Source organism: Oryctolagus cuniculus, chromosome 10 (genome assembly GCF_964237555.1).
Source record: "Oryctolagus cuniculus chromosome 10, mOryCun1.1, whole genome shotgun sequence".
Classification (NCBI taxonomy): domain Eukaryota; kingdom Metazoa; phylum Chordata; class Mammalia; order Lagomorpha; family Leporidae; genus Oryctolagus; species Oryctolagus cuniculus.
In genome coordinates, this window is record NC_091441.1 from 102569234 (window position 1) to 102590901 (window position 21668).

The 21668-nt window shown below is 52.3% G+C and overlaps 1 long non-coding RNA gene across 1 annotated transcript; it reads left to right on the forward strand.

Moving 5' to 3' along the window:
• The first annotated feature begins 6950 nt into the window (after positions 1 to 6950).
• Positions 6951 to 20600, forward strand: LOC138843207 (uncharacterized). Its single transcript, XR_011379570.1, has 3 exons — positions 6951 to 7141; positions 14674 to 14824; positions 16078 to 20600. It is a non-coding gene; the product is annotated as an uncharacterized lncRNA (long non-coding RNA).
• The last annotated feature ends 1068 nt before the right edge of the window (positions 20601 to 21668 follow it).

A 21668-nucleotide genomic window follows, 5' to 3' on the forward strand; every position in this document is an offset into this window, starting at 1 on the left:
TGCATGCAAAGGCAGTGGTCTGAGCTGATCTGTGCTTTCTTTGAAACCTGTTATTTTATCAAGTACCCGGTAAAAATAATAGAATTAAAAAGGAAGGAAGGACCAACATGGGAAGCAGTCCACACAGCAGACTCCTAGAATGACTTTCGCAGTAAGTAACACTCTGACCTCAGAATCAACCCCTAAGGCTTCCTGGTCGGGCTGAAAGGCCTGAGAGAGCATTTCAGGCACGGAAAGACAAGACTCTGTGACAAAAAAAAAAAAATCCTACACGGAGGAGCTCTGTGAGACCTCAGAGGAAAGAAAGGGTCATCAAAGAAGGAGACACTCTTCTCTGAAGGGAGAAGAGAGCATCCACTTTGCTATGGCCGTATCCAAATACCAACAGAGTCTATGGTCACATAGGCTTCCATAGCCTTGGCAGCCCATGACAAGAGCCTTGGATGATCACTGACGTCATAAAAAAAAGAATGTTAATTGTTAAAGGAACAACAGCAGTCACTGTGCACTTGCTCCCCAGGTAGGACCTCTATCCCTATTGAACTGTAATATGAGAATCGACTGCAAATTCTCTCCCCAAACTCTATATGTTTTGTGTGGGCGTGGGAACAAATTGTTGAAATCTATGATCAGCACAGAGTTGGTCCACTGTATATAAAGTCATACTAAAAATGATCCATAATGAAGAAGGAGATGGAAGAAGGAATTGGAGGTGGGATGGGAGCGGGATGGGGGGGAATTGAAGAAAAAAATAAAAAATTAAAAAAATTTTAAAAAAGAAACCAATTATTTGTTTCCAGTTACTGTACCTTTATCTTGTTGTACATCAGTGCATCCACTAGAGGGCGAGCAAAGGCAATAATGACAGAATTTGTCTTCTCGGTTGATAAACACTTGAACATTTCCATTTTTTGGCTATGCGAGTTAATGTTACCTTGAACATTCGCGTACAAGCTGTGTGCACCTAAGCTTTCACGGCTCTTGGGGGAAGGCCTGCTGGCTCATAGTGGATGGATAGGTAGCTTTTGGGGGAACAGCCCGACCATTTTGTACAGGAGTCTGCACCCTGTTCTGTTAGTACTCCCACCAGCCCTGCACGTAAGCAATGTCCTGTAGCTTCCTGTGTTTGTATCTCAGCCTTCCTCCTGGGTGGTTAACTGATACCTCACTGTGGTTTTCATATCTGCTGTGAAATCCTTTGCCCATTTCTGACCAGGGTTTGTCGGTGTTGAGTTGTAAGAAGGTGTAGACACACACACATTCACATGGTATAGACAGTCTGCGTGCACAGTGACGACACTGTGTCTGTTCTGTGTCGCCCTTGCCTCCTTTTGTTCCCAGGCTGATGGGAAGGCCGTGCCCCGGGAGAGCCACCTCCCTCCGCTGCTGCTGCGACTCGTTCTCCCGAGTCCTGAAAACATGACATTGCTTCTTGGAGCTGAACTGTGGTCAGGGCACAGGATGCTGTCATTCTGTCTCTCCCTTATCGCCCCACCCCAATACCAAATGGGAACGTTTTTCTTCTCTTGTTTTTATTTTAGAGGGAAAAATATGAGTACATTTCTATTTAATTTGTGGCTCTTAAATTTTCCTCCTCTGATCAGAAAAGTGAAACAATACATGCAGTTACACCCTCCCGATAACTAGAAAGGTCAGTGAGCCAACAGCGTGTTGTTCTTGGCAGTGACCTAGTGAGATGGGAACACCTCCTGGTTAGGAATCCAAGGCAGCTTGGGGAGCTGAGTGCTTATCCCCTCCTCTGTAGCATGGGAGTAACTGGACTGAATTTCAGAGGTAATAAAAGTCAGGTTAAAATGAGGTAAAACCTGTGCTAAACAGCACAGGTGCCTGGCACATAGTAGGTCCTCAAAGCTTAGCCATCATCATCCACATTAGAAAAGAAATATTTCTCTTTTTAAAGACTTTTTTGTATTGATTTGAGAGGTAGAGTGACAGAGAGGGGGAGATAGAGAGGTCTTCCACCTGCGGGTTCACTCCCCAAATGGCCACAATGGCCAGGGCTGGGTCGATCCAAAGCCAGGAGCCAGGAGCTTCTTCCAGGTCTCCCACACGGGTGTAAGGTAATTACCATGCCTGCCCTGTCAGCCCCACGAACTCGCTGTCTCTGTGTGCTGGGCTGGGAGCAAGCCTGCCCTTTGCTTCCAAAGGAAAAGCTGTCTTTGCCTTTCAGGGTTATGTGCCATGTGAACGTCCTTGCCATCTGCACCGGGTCAGTGTTTCTCCCAAGCTCCGGAAGTCAGAGAGCATGGAGAGTCGGCCGCAGCGAGCGCGTACGCGGGTGGTGCCTCGTCCTTCGCTCGCTCCTGCTCCTGCCAGGTGAGTCGCTTAGTCCCGTCTGCACTAACGGAAGCAAATGGGAAATAATTTCAGTTCTCCCCAGTTCAAAAACCTGCTCCCATTAGTCCTTTTCCTTAGGGCAGCCTCGTTCCTAAGGGCTTCCTCGTGCACCACTGGGTACTGACACAGCTTGAGGCATCTGGGCTCCCTGTCATCCTAATGAGGAACTACGTTTTAGTACTATTATTATTTATTCATCTATTTGAAAGAGAGAGAAGTTGTCTATCCACTGGTTCACTTCCCAGATGTCTGCAACAGCTGGAGCTGGGCCAGGCCAAAGCCAGGAACCAGAAGCTTTTTCTGAGTCTCCCACATGGGTGCAGGGGCCCAGAGACTTGAACCATCCTCTGCTGTTCTCCCAGGCACATTAGCAGGGAGCTGGATAAGAAGTGGAGCAGCCGGGACTCAAACCAGCACCATATGAGATGCCAGCACTGCAGGCAGCGGCTTTACCAGCTACGCCACAGCGCCTCTCCTCCATTAGCTTTCTATCCCCTGTGCCTCTGCAGTCTCTTTATTGCTCATTGAACTTGGGGACATCTGTGACCTCAGGCCTAACTGGAGACCCGCCTAGATCGCTGCTTCAGTCTATGCCAGTGTGCTTTCTCTCTCAGGCTGAGCCCGGCTTGTTACAGTAACCCATGTGAGGGAATTTCATTCATCTTTTGACTTTCAAAATGTGTGCATAGCTAGCATTTGCCCAATCTGCCAGTTTCCCTGGCAGCTCTTTCTAAGCTGGAATGTAGTAGAAATCACCGGAGAGTCTTTCCTCTGTGACCAGTGGTTCCTATTTCAAGAGCAAGTCTTCATGTCTACCCTGCCACACTGTGGTGGTAATGCACATTGGCTCAGGGCTGGTGCTGTGGCATAGCGGGTAAAGCCCGCTGCCTGCAATGCCAGCATCCCATACGGGCGCTGGTTCGCGACCCGGCTACTCCTATTCTGATCCAGCCCTCTGCTGTGGCCTGGGAAAGCAGTAGAAGATGACCCAAGTCCTTGGGCCCCTGCACCCGCATGGGAGACCCAGAAGAACCTCCTGGATCCTGGCTTTGGATTAGTGCAGCTCTAGCCATTGCAGACATTTGGGGAGTGAACCGGCAAATGGAAGATATCTCTCTCCCTCTCTCCCTCTCTCCCTCCTTCCCTCCCTCCCTCCTGTAACTCTGCCTTTAAAATAAATTCACAAAAAACTTCAAAAAAATGCACATAGGCTCATCTGAAGAACCTACCGCTGGACCATCAGTACTAAAAATAGGAAGCAGTGAACACAAGAAAAAGTGATATCTAATTTAACAGTCAAGTCTCTGTTTTAAATAATTTTTCCCTTCCTACCCAGAGGAAAAACTGCTACAGGACATGAATTTCTAAAAATATTTTTATTAGAGAGTGCATTCCCAGTTGCTGCTTCACTCCCCAAATGTCCCCAACAACTGGGACTGGGCCAGGGCGGAAGCCCAGAACCAAGAACACAATTCAGGTCTCCCATGAGAGTGGCAGGAACCCAATTACTTGAGCCATCATCCCTACCTCTCAGGATGTGCATTGGCGGGAAGCTGGAGTCAGGAGCCAGAGCTGGGAGTGAAACTCAGGGACGCTAGTGTGGGAAACGGTCACCTTACCCACACTTAGGGTATGAATGTTGTGCAAGCAAATACAATCCTAACTGATGACAGATGGAGGAGGTAGAAAAGTTATTAGAAAATGAAATTCTAGGGCCTGGTTCTGTGGTGTAGCAGGTAAAGCTGCCGCCTGCAGTGCTGGCATCCTATGTGGGCGCTGGTTTGAGTCCCGGCTGCTCCACTTCTTATCCAGCTCTCTGCTATGGCCTGGGAAATCAGTGGAAGATGGCCCAAGTCCTTGGGCCCCTGCACCCATGTGGGAGACCTGGAAGAAGCTCCTGGCTCCTGGCTTCAGATCAGCGCAGCTCCAGCTGTCGCTGGGGAGTGAACCAGCGAATGGAAGATCTCTTTCTCTCTCTGTCTCTCTCTCTCTTTCTCTCTCTGTAAGTAAACAAACAAAAACTTTTAAAAAGAAAAGAAAATGAAATTCTAGCACTTAGGTCAGTAGCTTAAGTCAGTATTGAAGAACCAGCAATTGTACAAAGGTACATAGCAACACAATTCCTATTAGCAAATGTTAGCTACATAGTTACTTACAGCTAGAGATAACCAACATCAAAGTAAAACTACCCTGTCACTGTTGATCCCAAACTGGATTGCATTCAGTATCCTTTTGTGTGGTACAATGAATAGATTTAGTAGTTTTGAAAATACAAAGATACAGGTCCTTAGCTGTGTTTTAGATCAGTGTATTTCAGAATGTGCGTTACTGCTCATTTAGGTGATGAAATCAATTTAGGGTGGAACAGGATTATTAAAAAATGAGAGATGACAGAGAGTACAGTGTCATCAGGGTTAGTCTCCTTCTGTGGAGGAAGGTGTCCTGGATCATAACTTAAAATGCCTTTCTTATGGTGGGTTAAGGCCAAGGGTTTGAGGCTCCCTTTGAAATGATGCGGCAAAAGGACGGGTCGGAGTTCACATCTCTGAAGAAACCACGCAGCTTCTCCGCAGCACTGCTGACTCTGTGAGGTGTTCGCTTCGTAGGTGTGAAGAAAGCAAACCCCGCGGCAAGGACAGCTGCCAGGTGCTGTGGAAAGGTTAGTTTTGGCTTCTTGTCTCTCAGACCCAAAGCAAGGAGTTTTCTGCAGCCTGGAACAGTTGCAAGAGAATAGGAAGTGAGCTGGGAAAGTCTGGCTTTTCAGTAACCATTAGGCTTTTTACTATTATTATTATTATTTATTTGAAAGTCAGAGTTAGAGAGAGCAGGAGAGGCAGAGAGAGAAGAGAGAGAGAGAGAGAGAGAGAGAGAGAGAGAGAGAGGTCTTCCATCTGCTGGTTCACTCCCCAATTGGCCGCAATGGCCAGAGCTGTGCCAATCTGAAGCCAAGAGCCAGGAGCTTCTTTTAAGTTCAAGGAATCATTGTTGAAAATAAAATGCAATGGGGGCCAGTGCTGTGGCATAGTGGTTAAAGCCTCTGCCTGCAGTGCCAGCATCCCATATGTGTGCCAGTTTGTGTCCCGGCTGCTCCTCTTCTGATCCAGCTCTCTGCTATGGCCTGGGAAAGCAGTGGAAGATGGCCCAAGTGCTTGGGCTCCTGCACCTGTGTGGAAGACCCAGAAGAAGCTCCTGGCTTCTGATCAGCACAGCTCCAGCTGTGCAGCCACTTGGGAAGTGAACCAGTGGATGGAAGACCTCTCTGTCTCTCCCTCTCTCTGTCTATAACTCTGCCTCTCAAATAAATAAGTAAATCTTTAAGGAAAAAAAAAAGGCAATAAAATTAAAGACAGTTTTCACTATATTCAGCTTTTGCTCTTCATTCATATGAAGTAAGCTAATAGGTTTTCAAACTCTGAGAATTCTTATTGATATATTTGATAAGTAATGATTTCATCCCCACTGAAAAGCAATTTTTAAAATTTTGACTTTTTTCAGGACTTAAGTGTAATAAATATCCATTCTGAAATACAAAGCCAATGAGCATCACAGACTGAACACTGGGCAGCTCTCAGTAAGAGGGAAGCCATGCAGACAGGTAACTGGTGTTTCCAGAAAACTCTCAGGGGGCATGTAACAGTGTAGTCTCAGTCCAGTCTCTGAAGGTGTTCTCCATCCACAATCAAGAATAGCAAAATAGCATCAAAGAATGACTCAGACACCAAAATTCTAGAGTAGCTTCTGAATTATGTCAAAAGTTTAAATTACCTTCTGATCGGTTTTCCTTTAGTATTTCTTAGAACACTATTTTTGGAAATTTGTCGATTATGTATTGCTGCATTCGGGTATGAGTAAAGAAAACACTTTTAAATACAAGCTTCTAGAAGATAGATTTCGTATGGTTATATATTATATGTGTGTATATATTTATAAATTCCAGATGATAGCTTTTATGTGGTTCTGTATTATATATGTATACACACAGATTCTAGAGGGTAGATTTTGTGTATAAGGAGAACTCCTTGCAGACCATTTTAGGAAGCCAAACTCCTTTGCTGAAGTCACCCACAAAGTCCACATTCTCCAAGGTAGAAATCCCCACCCTGGATACTTCAACCAGAACTTAGAAGCGTTCTCAAAATAGGGCAACGGCACCTGCGCTGGTCTGCTCAGACGGGGACAGCTGCGTCCCCGCGCCCACGACTGCACTGCGGGGCGCCGGCTTCGCGAGCGGCTCACGGGGGCCCCCGGGCGCGAACGCACCGGGCACCGAGCACTGGGCACCGAGCACTGGGCACCGAGCACGGGGCACCGAGCCCCGGGCACCCGTAACCGCCGTGACCGACACGCTCGTCCGGGCAGACAGGCTGACGAGCGGAGGGCTGTGACGCTAGTCACTCCTCCAAGGGGTGACGGAGACCCCAAGAACAGGCTGACACCGGCGAAAGCTTACATGCTGGGGGCAAGCATGCAGGAGAGCGGGTGCCTGGGGAGGGAGACCCGCGCCTGACACTAAAATTCAGAGCCGCCCTGAGGCGGCAGCTCGGTGAGCCGGGCGGCCGCACGCCCGCCCGGCGCACGCGATCGAGGACCACGGGGACGGCGCGGCGCATGCGCGCGCCCGCCAGGCTCCGGCGCGTGCACGGTCGTCCGGCGTCCCTGGCCCTCACAAAACGGGCCCTCGAGCCGGGCGTCACCGACTAACGGTCAGCGGTTGTTCCAGCGCCCTCCGGCCTCGTCCCGCACTTTTCTGAAAAGCCTCCCCCGGAACCCCGCAGGGCGGCCGGTAAGGGGGCAGAGGGGCCAGGGCCGGGCTGGGCGGTGGCAGGGAGCGGTTGGACCCGCCTCGGACTGCGTGGAGGAGCCGGCACAGCTGCGGCCCGCCCCCTGTGCGGGCTCACCTGGAGCCCGCCTGCGGGCCCCGCTGCAACCTGGGGGTCCCGGCTGGACGAGCGCTATAGGAGGAGAGGGTCGGAGTGGGCCGAGTGGAGGAACAGGTGGACGGTGCCCTGGCCCGGACTCTTGCCAGAGCTGCCAGGCGCAAGAAGTGGGGGCTCCAGCAGAGCGCCCGGGGTGCTCTGAAGGGCGAAGGGGGGTTTTGGAACGAGAGGTTTCAGAACAAGGACGCCCTGAGGTCACGTCCACTCATCTAATTGGCTTTCCTGCTTTTGCTCCTTTTTCCTACCCTAAAAAGTATTCAACTAAAAAGCAACGAAAAGTTGCCTGCTCTTTACAATGCAAACCTTCGTGTTTTCCTTTTTTTTAAAGACTTACTTTATTTTAAAGACTTAATTCTTTATTTGAAAGAGTTATACAGAGAGGGCAAGACAGATTTCCGTCTGCTAGTTCACTCCCCGGATGGCCACAACTGGCCAGGGCTGGGCCAGGCTGAAGCCAGGAGCTTCATCAGGGTCTCCCACTTGGGTGCAGAGGCCCCAGCACTTGAGCCGTCTTCCACTGCCTCTCCCAGGCCATCAGCAGCAGAGCAGCCGGGACTCCATCAAGCGCCCATACAGGATGCTAGATCTGCAGGCATTGTCTCTGCGCACTAGGCCACAACACCACCCGGTGCAAACTTTGAAAAACCTCACCCAAGTCCTTGCCCTCACAGAGGTAAGAATCCAAAGCAGAGGCATAGATTCATGTGTGAGTGTGGGCCGCCTCGCATCATGAGTGGCCAGAGGGTTGCCCAGGAAAGAGAAAGAGCAGCTCCTCCAAGCATTGTCCGTGGTGAAGAGACTTCTCCATTCTCAGCCTCTTTTATGAGGTGGGGGCAGTACCTTAATCAGATAAGCACATGTGTGGGGTCTTGGCAGGCATCCTGGTCCGTGATGAGACACTGGTGCATCCCCAGAAGATAGATGTGTCGAACTGAAGGTTGAAGACAAAAGATTGCAAGAATTCCCGCTCTCCTGAAGGCATCTGCCTGCCTGGTTATACCATATCAGTTCCTAGTGACTTGTAAAAGAATTGGAACCCGGGGCCGGCATTGTGAAGTAGCTGGTAAAGCCACCGCCTGCAGTGCCAGCATTCCATATGGGCACCAGTTCGTGTCCTGGCTGTTCTACTTCTGATCCAGCTCTCTGCTATGACCTGGGAAAGCAGTGGAGGATGGCCCAAGTCCTTGGGCCCCTGCACCCACGTGGGAGACGAAAGAAGCTCTTGGCTCCTGGCTTCAGATTGGCCCAGCTCTGGCCATTGTGGCCATCTTGGGAAGTGAACCAGCAAATGGAGGACCTCTCTCTCTTTCTTTCTCTCTCTCTCTGCCTCTGCGTAACTCTTCCTTTCAAATAAATAAATCTTAAAAAAAAAAAAAAAAGAATTGCATCCTTCCCCAAAGATCTTCTGTCTTCTTTCCAGGGCATCCTCCCCACCCCTGCCCCCCATTCTAGGTGAGCATCTGGGAGTTTCCCATAATACCCTGTGCGTGTCTGTATCATTGCATTTCTGCCATTGTTTTATAATCATCCTCTATGTCTCTTTCCCACTTCTCCTTCCCTCTCTGCTAGACTGTAAGTTTTCCAAGGGCTGGAATTAATATTTTTCTCTTCCTGGTGCTTTAGACAGGACCTGGCACACGAGTGTTCCATAAACACCTCCTGATGTTAGTTAGGGCCTGGTGGGTTAGGGCCTGGTGAGCCTTTCCCATCTGGTAAGCCAGTGCAGCCTCTGTGGTTACTTGGTAACGGGCCATTATGTGAGCCAGCGGGCCAAGTGGAAAAAGGACAGCAGCCACTCATGTAAGAATTTTTTTTTTTTTGAGAGGTAGAGTTACAGACAGTGAGAGGGAGTAACAGAGAGAGAGAGAGGTCTTCCCTGCACTGGTTCACTCCCCAGATGACTGCGACGGCTAGAGCTGTGCCGATCCATAAGCCCGGAGCCAAGCGCCTCTTCATGGTCTCCTGTGAAGGTACAGGGGCCCAAGTGCTTGGGCCATCTTCCACTGCTTTCCCAGGCCATGGCAGAGAGCTGGATCGGAAGAGGAGCAGCCAGGACTCGAACCGGCATCCTCATGAGATGCCGGAGCCACAGGATTAACAGGATTAACCTGCCGTGCACCACTGTGGCCCCGTGCGCCAGGCTTTTGAAGTTGGTGTCACTAGCATATGCGCTCACTCCGCTCTGAAGCAGCGTCTTCAGTCTGCTGATGTGATGTGAGTTTCTGTGCAGCTAGTCCTGTAAGAGGAAGAAAGTTGGATCCAAATCTTCTAGTCTTTGTAGCGGTTATATTTCTGAAGTAAATTAAAAAGTTGGCATTCTGTAATCAGCCAGCCAGGCCCCTTCTAATTGAGCTTTTGCAGGGCCTGCTTGTTCCTGTGATAAAGTTGTGTGTTTTTTTTTTGAGATTTATTTATTTACTTAAAAGAGTTATGGTGGCGATTTGGGGGGCGGGGCAGGGGATCTTCCATCTGCTGATTTACGCCCCAAATGGTTGCAATGGCCAGGACTAGGCCAGGCTGAAGCCAGGAGCCAGGAGCTCTATTCTGGTCTTCCATGTGGGTGGCAAGTACCAAGCACTTGGGGCTCTCCTGCTGCTTTCCCAGTCCCATCCGCAGGGCGCTGCAATGAAAGCAGAGCAGCCAGGACCCAGCCAGCACTCAGGTACGGGATGGTGGCATCTCAGTAGCCCAACCTGCCGTGCCACAGCACCAGCCCCTCTTATGGCTGCCTTTTCCTGCCCCCGATCACTGTGTGGGCGTGGGCTTTCCAGTGTACGAGTCTGTCTGCCGTCCTCCACAGCGCAGGCTCCGGCCGTTCCTGAGCGCCACGTGCCGGGCTCCCCACCAGACACAGCAGTCATGCTCTGCAGAGAACATAAGGCTGGGGCTGGCCCTGGCTGCCGGCTGGAGCAAACCAAAGTCAAAGCTTATAGCCGTGGTCTTTTTTTTTTTTTTCATTTAATTTTTATTTATTTCATTTATTTGAAAAACAGATCATCCATCTGCTGGTTCACTCACCAAATGCCTGCTACAGCCACGCCTTAGCCGAGTCAAAGCCAGGAGCCCAGAACTCATCCAGGTCTCCCACATGGGTGGCAGGGATCCAAGTACTTGAGGCAGCACCTGCTGCCTCCCAGGTGCACGTTAGCAGAAAGCTGGATCAGAAGCTGAGGGGCCAGAACTCATACCAGGCACTCACTCCAATGTGGGGTACAGCTGTCCCTGTGGCATATGCCTGCCCTCCACCCTGTGCCCTGAACCTCTGTGGCACACGCTCATTCTCTGAGCAGGGACAACCCCTTTGGCTCTGAAGGGCTGCCTTCTTGGCTCCTGACCTGTCCTGTCCTGGCTGTGCCAGTCTGCCCCTCAGTGTCTGCATGGCTCAAACAGAGCCTCCTGGAGGTGAGGCAGGCTGGGCCCTGCCCCCTCTTAGTGGAAAGCCCACTCTTAATGGAAAGCTTGTTGGAAATACTCAGAACACTCGTAGAAGGATGTTAACTGAATGTCATTTTTAGGTATGTGGGCATTTTCATATAGAACTAGGACTCGGCCACCATCGTGAGAGAAGGGAGAATTTGGGAAAGGAGAAGTCATACTCTCTCTTTGCTCCTCTGTGCCCCAGAAAACACTGTCTTAAGACACATCTGTGTTAATTTCTACAAAGGCAATTCCCAAAGCACAAAACAAAGGGTCTTCCAGGGTTTGTGGGGAAAATTCATACTATGCGAAAACTACGCCTGGATTTCAAGAAGTGCTTGTGTTTTAATTTGGTGTTTCCATGGACACTCTGAAGTGCGCTCGTATGCAGCCTGGGCGAAGATCCGTGCTGCGTGGTGATTTTTAAGACTTTCAGACCTTGATCCCTTACCGCAGTAATTCTGAGTTTTCCACTCACAAAGTTTGTTTTCGGGTAAAATATTATTTCTAACTGCATGTTCCTTCTATATGGAAGCCCTCACTGGGTGGAAAAAAGAATCCTGCAGTTTTTTTGTGTGTCCTCCATTGTGTAACAACAATGGCTGCCACTTTTGTAAACTGTTTTTGCCAAAGGTTGCTAAGTCCCTGATTTACATTATTTTTATTACGTTTTTATTTATTAATAATTGTGCATATTTCTGGATTCTAATGCATATACTAGGCACTGGTCAAATGGGGTAACCGGCAGTTCCCCTTCTTTGACATTACTTTGTGCTCGGAGCTCCTGTCTTCCTCCTGCTCATAAAATGTGTGCTGGGTTGTTGTGAACGACCGTCTTCCCACTCTGCTGTCGCATCTCTGACTTGGTGGCCAGCTTCCTCCCTCCTCTGTCAGCCCCAGCCCTCCCGGCCCTGGTAGTCACTCTGGTGTTCAGATGGAGGTTATCCACCCTTGCGTAGGAAGGGCTGCATCCTGTACTGGTCTTTCCATGGCAGCACCGGGAACTGTGCTGGTGATGAGCCCGGTGAGGACACCGCAGGAACAGGACACGCAGGGAGCCACCTGGGGAAGAGATCTGCCCACAGAGATGACTGCAGGGGGCATTGAAACTGCCCAGCTCCTCCATGAAGCCCTCCCTGAGGCCCACGTCGCTGACCGAGGCTGCTGTGTGAGCGTGTGCAGGAGCTGGGCCAGGGCGCAGCAGGCTGGGGGGAGCAGGGCAGCAGGCAGAGGCCAGGGGACTGTACAGGGCACGCACTGTCAGCTGTCGCTCAAAGAAAGCAGAAGCTACGGGCACCTGGTGCTGGGCTTGTCTCCCCGCCCGTGTCCTGGCCGGTGGGGGACAAACAGGAGGAAGAGTGAGGAAGGAGACCAGTGCTGGCGTCCCCAGAGGGGAGCTAGCACCCTTGTCTTTTCCAAGAGAGCCGCCCGTCTGCTGCCCCCGCCCCCAGGGGAGAGTGCGGATGGGAACGCATTCGCCCCTGGGCTGTGGGTGACGCAGATGTGCAGGGGTCAACTTATAAGCATCATGTCATGAGGCCAGCGTCACTTCTAGGTGCCCCTTCAGGCCACCACGGGCAGCAGCAACTCCAGTAGGTCTTTACCCTCCATACGCCCAGGCCAGTGCTGGGAGAGAAGGAAGGAGCTAACGCTGGTCATACCAGCTGGCCGCTCTCTGGAAGCATCTCGACAGGGCCCTCAGCAAATCCCGCCTCACTCCTCAGGAAGTGAACGAGTGAGACTAGGCCGTTTCTGACATGGCCGTAAAGGGAGCAGTGATGAGGCTGGGGAAGTTTTAGTGCCATTGATCAAGTCTATAGCAGTGGCCTCAAGCAAGTCCCCTCTGCCTCTGGCCCTCAGGAGCTGGGAAGACCGGGGCTGAGCCATGTCTGAGGGCCACTGGTCAGGCCAAACTGCAAATGCTCCTCCACAGTGTGGGAATGTTGTCCACGGTGGGGATGCAAATGAGCCACAGGTTTCCAGGTTGGCCGAGTCTTGTGAATCCGGAGACCTGGTGACTCGTGGCAGGACCAGCTGCACTGCAGCGTGGCACTGCCTCACAGGGCCCGTCCTCACCGGGCTGCCACAGCCCGAGTCCCTCTGCTGCCAGGCAGTGCGGCTGAGCAGAAGGGTCAGAAACATCTGCCTGACAGAGACCTGGGGTCTCCATTGGACATAAGCGAAATGAAAGAGCAGCCACGTGGAGCCGATCAGATTAAAGTCAGAGCAGTGGTTGAGACTGGGTGGGGCGGGGAGGAGCCTGCTGCGGACTACACAGGTGCATCTCACAGACGTCTGAGCTGCACGGCTTTCTGAATCTCTGTGCTACACTTCAGTGAAACAAATAATGATTTTAAAACCAAAAGTGCCAGAAGAACCACCACCGCCTCGCAGGCATTGTGAACGCGATGCCCTGAGCAGAGCAGGCAGTGCCCCTCCCCGCCGGTGGGTGCCCCTGTCCCCGCGGCAGCAGCCCGCACCCCGCCACCGTCCGTTCACATCTGTTCATCCACATCTCGTTGCCTGCAATGTTTTCATCTTGCGTGGCATCCCAGATACTGCTCCCTTATTCTAGAGGCCCAGGGCACAAACGGACCACAGGAAGTAAACCATCTCGCCAGACGGAGACCCCGCGCCTCCCTCCCCCGGTCCTCAGGCAGGGCTCTCAATGTGGTCCTTCACCCGGGGGCTCTGAGAGGCGTGGCCATCACAGCTCTGCCTGGGCCAGAGAGTGCCTGTCAGCCCAGGGACTGCTGCACTCAGTCACCTGGTCCTCGGCACTGAGTGAGGCAGCGCCTTCATTGTCCTTAGAGAAGGGGAAACTGAGGCTGCTACACTACGGAAGCCTCTGAGCAGCAGACCCTGCCTCGGGTCCACAGCCCTGGGAAGGAAGCGGGTAGAGCCCCTGGGAAGATGGGGCTCCCGCAGCAAACCTTCAGGGGTCGTTGTGTGCGGACACGCGTTCACTTGGGAGCTCTCCGTGCATTCAGCACATGCTTGGTTCCTGCCAGGGCCTGGCTAGGCGTGCGTCTCCCTGGGAGACCCAGCGAGAGGTCCCCTCCTCCACGGAGCCCTGCTGGATCGCCAGCGTTCCGGCTTCAGCTGGGACCCTCTCGAGTACTGGGATCACACTTGGGTCACAGCCCGTGAGCTGTGTGAACACACTGGGTGAGACGTAAAAAGGGGCTCACAAAACACGCGGATGGATAAGTGACTGAGTCGTGAAATGATCCAGCCCAGCCACGTGGAGGTCAAGTTCACCAAAGTGAGACTCCTCCTCCCCTGCTTCCTGAAGTCCCTTCCCAAGACCCAAGTGACCTTGGCTCACCCTGGTCACATGGATCCCATGAACAGCTGGGTGGGGTAGGAGGAAGAAGCGAGTTTGGGGCTTCCATTCTCACCTTGTCACATCCTGACCCTGCAGCCTGCTGAGGGCTCCCCTCAGCTGAACGGAATGCCTGAGAGTCGTGCTCTTTGGGGAGAATTTTTGAGGCCAGCAGCCCTGGCTCTGAGGCCTCGGGGGGACCTTGGGAAGTTCCTGTCTCTTTGGAGCCTTGGCTTCCTCCAGAAATGGTGTGATTGTGGGCGCCTCACGGACGTGCTGGGCTAGGTGAGCTGAGAGCTGACGTGGGCGTTGGGCAGGTGCTGGCCCTCGGTCACTGTTTGATGCTGCTGCTGTCCCTGTGGACTTGGGATGCTGACTGTGTGCAGGGGACACAAGGAGGGGACAGAGCAAGGGTGGGGGCAGCAGTGGAGGACACGTGGGGACTCACCCGGCCTGGGGGGACACTGCCCAGCTGTGTCTTTTCAGTCTCGCAGCCTCCGGGTCCCCGGGCTCGCCCACCCTGGCCCTTCTCTGCTGCCCCTGTACCATCTAGAAATGATGGGGTTGAGGGCTGCATCTCAGCCCCTGGTACTCCCTCGGGGCAGAGCAGCGGGCTGACTCTCCACCCTCTCCCAGGTGACAGGAGTGACAGCCCCAGGCCGGCCTCACCACGTCTGTGGCCCACTGCTGACCCCACAGCCTGAGTCCTGACAGCTCAGTGGGCCCACGTCTGCCTCTGCTGAGACGCTGACCATGTGGTCCTGCTGGAGGTGTGGCAGAGAGGGAGGTGAGTGTGCTCCCAAGGGCCGGGTGGGGGCGGAGAGGAAGAAGGGGACGCCCGGGCTGGAATTCTGGGGAGGCTCTCATCAGAGGTGGGTGGGGAGAGGCTGTGCCTGGGCTGCCCCGATCTGGCCTCCATCACTTGCTCACCATGGAGGACTCTGGAGGACTTAGTCACGAGGCAGGGGCCCAGCTCAGCTTGGGATCTGCTGATCTTGACAAGCTCAGCACACCCGGGCAGACACATCTGTGAGGGGCAGGGCACAGGGGATGAAGGGTGAGGGGTCCTGGGGGGAGCTGGTGACAAGGTGGGGAGAGGTGTTTGAAAGACGCTAGAGGACGTGGAGGAAGCTCATGAACTGGTGCTACCCAGCTACACTGGGGGAAGATGTAGGTGAGACCCAGAGCCACAGGGAGCAACGGGAGGTTGTTCTAGAAACCAGGGGGCTGGGCCTCCTATCACATGGGCCTCCTGCTGCCTGGACGCCTCCATCCTGTACACACAGCCCTGTCTCATCTTCCCAGCTGGACATGGAGGCTTTCACATGCGGTCTGTGACTGATTGCTCTCAGGGAGCCCAAGTGAGCTCAGGCCCATGCCTGCCCTGTGGGCTCCCTGGAGAGGAAACCACATGCAAAGGCCCCGGGGGTGGCCCGGTATCTGCAGCAAACTGGACGGCTCAGTGTGCAGAGGGAACGGTGGGGGTGGGGGTGGGGTGGGGTGGGGAGGGGTTTGCAAGGGTCTGCAGGGGACAGGAGAGAGAGGTCGTGGAAGTCGGAGGGGACTGCTTCCTGCACTGAAGGGAGGGGTGCCAGGCATGGTGAGAAGCACAGCAACACTGGGGACCAACATTGGGCTGCTGGGCAGAGAGAAAACCCACACTGGGGACAGAGGGGAGCGACAAGCTGCCACCCCGTGCCCAGCCTGCTGGCTTCCCCTGGCCCTGCTCTCAGGCTGAAGGACAAGCTGACCTGAGCGGGGAGGCTCCAGGGCCATCCCTGGCTGCGATCACTGGCGGTCACGGCACATTAGAGGCTGTGCACAGGGCAGGCCAGGCCATGCCCGAGGGCCGGGGGCCTTCCTGGGTGCTCTCTGGGCTTCTGATGATCCCGGAGGGAGACCTGAGGGACTTCCCCTCCACATATTCATGCTCACATGGAAATAACGGTAACTGGGACCCGGAACCTGCCTGAGCCACGGCCCCCTGCCCGCCAGCCCTGTGGGATGCTCTTTCCCATTAATCCTCCTTCTGACCCTTAGGACCTCTGACCCACTGCCGAGCACCCCTTGGACGTGTGGACGGGCTGAAGGGCCGAGACCTGGGCCAGGCCTCCCGGAGGGACTGCTCCATGCCACAGCTCCCAGAAGGAAAACACAACAGCCTGAAAAGGCCCAAGATCCACATGACACAGTCAAGAAACAGCACAGACAAGCGACCCCTGAGCCTCGTGGGTGCCCAGCGCCGTGTGGTTCCCAGCACCTTGTCATCGTGTCGTGGACCTCGGGGCCACATAAGCACACACCCAGCAGGAGCTTCTGTTCCTGTGGGACTTCCTGAAAATGGCACCAGGTGGCGAGCGTGTCGGGAGGTCACCCACAGAGTCTGCATCTCTGCCCCGCATATGACGCAGGGCCTTGTCCCTGTGGGAAAGCCGTGAATCATTCCTGTGACCTTGCTAATTCTCTGAAGGCGCTTTTCCATGCAACTTTTCAGACGCACTCCAACTCAGTACTGAGCCCCAGCTCGGGCTGCAGCCCGCACAGGCTCAGTCCAGTGTCAGGAGGAGGCGGAGCAGCGAGAGCCGAGACCAGCTCAGGGGAGCAGTTTCACCATCAGATTTGGAAGACGGGGCCATCACTAAGAGCCCTCCCACCTCCCCAGAAACAGGGAAGAGGAGAACGAGGAGTGCAAGGGGAGGGGAAGGGCCTCATTCCTGCAGCTCGTCCAGGTGGGGCCAGAGGGTCCCCTCCTCTCCAGGCCGCCTGCAGCCCTCTTTCAGCTCACCCCGTGCTCTGCCCAGGAGGCTTTGGAAGGTCAGGGTGCTGCCAGTGTTACAGGAATTTCGAGAGATGGCTTTGTCTTACAGTGATGAGAAGTGATGACGCTGACAGGGTGGGTGAGCGGAAGGAAAAGCAGGCTTTGCTACTCCAGGGGTCTGCTTTGTTTCTCCTATGTCTCCCAGGCAGTGTTCATGCTTGCTAACCAAGAAGAAATGTTACCTAACTCATCACTTGAGAAATGTCACAGAAATTGTTACCGACCTGAGCAGTTAAGGAAGGTTATGGCTTGCTGAGCACTGGAGACATGCTGCTTCCTGGTCTGGTCTGGTCTGGTCTGGTCTGGTGTCAGAGCCCCGTTCCTCCTGTGGACCCGTTCTGTTCCCATCTCTGCCTGTTGTTTTTCTTACTGCCTTCTCACATTACCTCCTCCCAGACAGGAATCCCTGACTGCCTGTCAGCGCTTGTAACTACTCACATTCCCCCATCAGGGAGGGAGCCCTGAGTGCTGCGAGCTGATCTGGGGCCACGGCTGCTCAGCTCTGTGATCAGGGGCGTAGAGCTGGGTCGGCAGCCGCCCATCCCTCTGAGGCTGGGTCTGCAGGTGCCCGGTAGAATGAGGGTTCCAGCTGGGGCTCCAGTCGCAGCACCGTCTGCAGCTTGGCAGCCCCTAAATGAGCAGAGACAAATCTGACAAGAGGGTTAAATATACAGGGTCTTCAGGCCAGGATTTCTAGAAGTGACACATATCAGAGGCATGAGGGAGGCGGCTAAGCCGGAGTAAGAGTGTCACCAAGGCAATCACAGTGGAAAGGACGTGCAGTATTGGGACAGGGACTCGGGGACCTGGGTGCACATGAAGCAGGATGTAAGGGCTGTAAACAGAACCAGGAGAAGCAAGGTGGGTGGCATTCTGGCTGTCTCGCGACGTGCAAGGATGATTGGTAGAGCCTTTTTGTTAGCCAGTTTTTAATGACCCCTTTAAGTTTGTTTTTGGGCCATTATAAAGGCATTTCGAGTGCTTTAAGAAACTGTGTAAGCACAGTTATCATTCAGCCGTGCGTAAGAATCCTTGCTCTACAACCGCGGCTTTTGTTGTTGACAGAAGTCAATTCACCTTGATTTGTATTCTCTCCTTGTGCTCGAAATCCTCTTTTGAGCGCATGAGTGTATCGCTGATCAGTCATCTTGTAGCTGGCTTTTCCTTGGCCCTCATTGGCAGGTCAGATTAGACCTGGTTGCTGATCCAGTCTCACTTTGGAGGGAGAAGAAGTATGTGATGACCAGGAGTCAATGTCAGTATCCCATCTAGACACTTGTAAGTGACAAAGAGGTCTCAGAAGAAGTGGGCTCCATTGTTGAACTGAACTTGACCTTTCGTGTCGGTGTGGCACTTGGGCCAGCTTCTGCTTTTCCAGGCAGATTAGCAGGAGCTGGATCAGAAGTGGAGCGCCCAGGACTCAGCCCAGAGCCCACATGAGATGCCAGCTCCACGGACGGCAGCCCAGTCTGGGCCACAGTGCCGGTCTGTGGATGGACTAGGTGTGTAAGTATGGTGACAGCAGTTAGTGTATCATAGCGGGGCCAGTGTGTTCTCTGAGAACAGATTTTCACTGAACTCATGTGAACACAGTCACATTGCCCTGAGAATCTAAAATGCCTCAGAAAACTTTTGAATTTAGAGGAATTAAGCAGAAGGAAAGGGAAGCATTTTTATCTGTTTACAAAGCTGTCCCAAAGCACTGAGTACAATAGAAGTCACAGAAAAAAAAAAAAAAAGATCCTTTGGAATCTAGAAGAGGAAACATTTTTAAATACAGAACCAACAGTGTTTTAAACAAAAGACATAAAAATGCATGCTTTTTATTTATCTGGTTTATGCAACTAATTTTTTATTAATTTCCATAAGCAGATTTTTTTTTCAATTTTTAGAGTTTCAGAACTTCTTGTCTAGTCCATTATTTCCAAAGCTGTCAGAAAACCTGTATTTAAGAATATTTCTTAGAATGCAGATTTTTTTAGAGAAAAGAAAACTGGATGACAAAGAGAATTAACTAGTCATGGTTAAAATTAATTGACAAGAGGAGGCAGTTTATGTTTAGTTCACACAGCATTGTGGGAAGCACCTGAAGGATTTTATAAACACTGTGTGTGTCTGGGGCCTTTTTTTTTTTAAAATCAAGATAGCCATCATGACATCGAGCCCTGACAGCTAGGCCTCTGGGCAGCAGTGGGAGGGGGATGGGAGGCACACGTTCACAGGCACTGCTCCTGTGGTCCCATCCATCAGGGAGGTGTTGGAGAATGTGATAGCTTTGAAGGGAGGGGGCGGCCTGAGGTAGGGGCTACCCCCACAGCCTCCCTGTACCCCCAAGCCCTGTGTGGCCCTTCTGTCCTCTGCGAGTCGGGGAGTCTTCTTTACGGCCCAGCTGAGAGCCCGTGCCTGCCAGGCAGTTTTGAGCTTCAGGATCCTGACCAGAACCTGGAGGAACCACATCAGTTAGTTCGCTTGTTTCCACTCTGGGGTCGACCTTCATGTGGGATTTCTCCCAGCACGGCCTGGGGCAGAAGTGGCTGAAAGCCCAGGCCTGCAGCGGTTTGCGTATGTATTCCTGTTCCTGGGAAGAATCCCGAGGCTTCTCTGGAGTCCCTTGACTTGTTTCCTATTCTTTCTGTCCAGTGCTGAGCCGCTGGTGGCCCATTACGTCTGCCTCTGTGGGCTCTCCCTGGGGTCATAGGTCATTCACCTCTCATAACAAGTGCTCCAGCTCTAGGCTCATATAAGATGGGACCTGGTAATATTCAGACAGGATGTTGTCCTCCAGCTGCATCCAGTTCTTCCCAACAAAAGGCAGGGACCTGTCACCATGGCATACAGGACCACACCCAGGCTCCAGACATCGGCCTTATAACCACTGAGTTCCTCATCTGGTAATCTTCGAGGGCAGGGTGCTCTGGCACCCCACAAAATGTGTCCAGATGTTATCGCTTAAGTCAGTCTGCAGCTAAATTCAGTTAATATTCAGCCGGGCATCCCAAAGGAGGTTTTGTAATTTTAAGTTTCAGTGCCCTTCTTATGGCAGTAGAACACTGCTGATAATGTCTGGTTAAACATCTGACATGCCTCTTCCTCACACAAGTGGCCACACTCTGCCACGTCCTGGTCAAGGTCCCCCCTGCTCGCATAGGCCGTGAAAATGTATGCTCTGTCTGCTGTGTGCGTATATATAACAGCCTGAAATGTTTGGGAAATGCATCTCTTGCTAATGTCTGCTTCCACCCACACTTGCAGGAAGCTGGAGGAGGCCTGGTTGGCTCTGGCGTTTGTCATGGCCGCCTGGGTCTCGCTTTGCAGATGCTAGGTCAGCTTCCCTTGGCCAAGTTACTCTGGAGAGTGGTTCTGAGGACCTGGTATCCATCGAGGACCTCCTCGTCAGTGTGGGAGGCCGCACGGGGGCACCCACCTCCGAGCCTCTCTGATGCTGGTAGCACCCATGACAACTCTGACAACTGGGAAATGGAAAAGAAACAACACTGTCAGTGCCAGTGTTACAGGTAACACTACATATGAATGACACTAATCGCTAATTCTATCTCATTAAATATGAGAAGGCACAAAAAATGAGGAAAATCAATCAAGGAAACACCAACTAACATTACCTAAACAAGTTTAATCAGTAAGTCTAATAGTCTTATCTAAAGGATTAAAAATGTGGGGGAAATGGGAGAAACACATTAGAAAATGAAAACAAAATAAATACAAAAAGTGACAAATAAGTAAAAAATGGAGAGAGAAGAAAGTTAACAAAATAGAGAAAAAATAAAATATTAAAAAGAACAAACTGAGCAGACCGAATAGGGAAAACAGGTAGCTTTGTCCAAGTCCTATAGGTCACCATCAAAAAGCTTCCTGTACAAAACAAAAAAACCCCAGTGAGCCAGGGACTCATACAGGCAGTTGAAATTGTTAGGTTTGGAACAGCTCGGGGTTCTGGCCTCTTGTACTCCCAAAAAAGAGAGAAGGAAAAAGGAGATGGAGCCGAGCTCAACAGAGACAGGGGGCTTTATTGCAGCAAAGAGGGGCGACAGTCCGTTCTTGCGAGGATACTGTGCAGGGCGTGTGTAGGGCCAGGTTTTATCTGATTGAGGAGGGAATCTGCCGCTGGGGGCAGGCTGAGGGGGTTTTGCCTGCAGCTGGTGGGAAGCAGGGAGTAGGGGGCTCTTAGAGGCCGCTGACAGCTTTCCTCTTGGCTGTTTCACAAGCTGCCCTGTGCAGCTTATCTGTTTTTCCAGCTGCTTTGCAAGGAGTCTGGGGGAGTTGAGCCTGGTTCCTGCAACCAAGGGTCTCAACAAAAAGGAGGAGGGGAAGGGGCAGCATGCCCTTTAGCAATGACATTGATGTGAGAGGAAGAAATGGACCAGTCACAGCTGGCGATACTCCACGCTGGTTTTCCTGAAACCCTTTCCACTTAAATAGAAAGGACCCCGAAAGCTTTTTGCTTAGGTCGATGATAGACTTTGATCTGGTTGTGGCTAGCCCTGAGAGCCTCAGATCCAACAAAGCCACTGCTACAAAGAGGGAGGTGGACCAGGTTCGAGTCCTGGCTGCTCCACTTCAATGCTGCCCTCTGCTATGGCCTGGGAAAGCAGTGAAGGATGGCCCGAGTCTCCACGTGGGAGACCCAGAGGAAGCTCCTGGCTCCTGGCTTTGGATAAGTGCAGCTCTGGCCATTACAGCCATCTGGGAAGTGAACCAGTGGGTGGAAGCTCTTTCTCTTTCTACCTCTATCTCTAACTGTCTTTAAAATAAATAAATTAGAAAAAAAAAGAAATGAAGAAACAGATATGGGTAA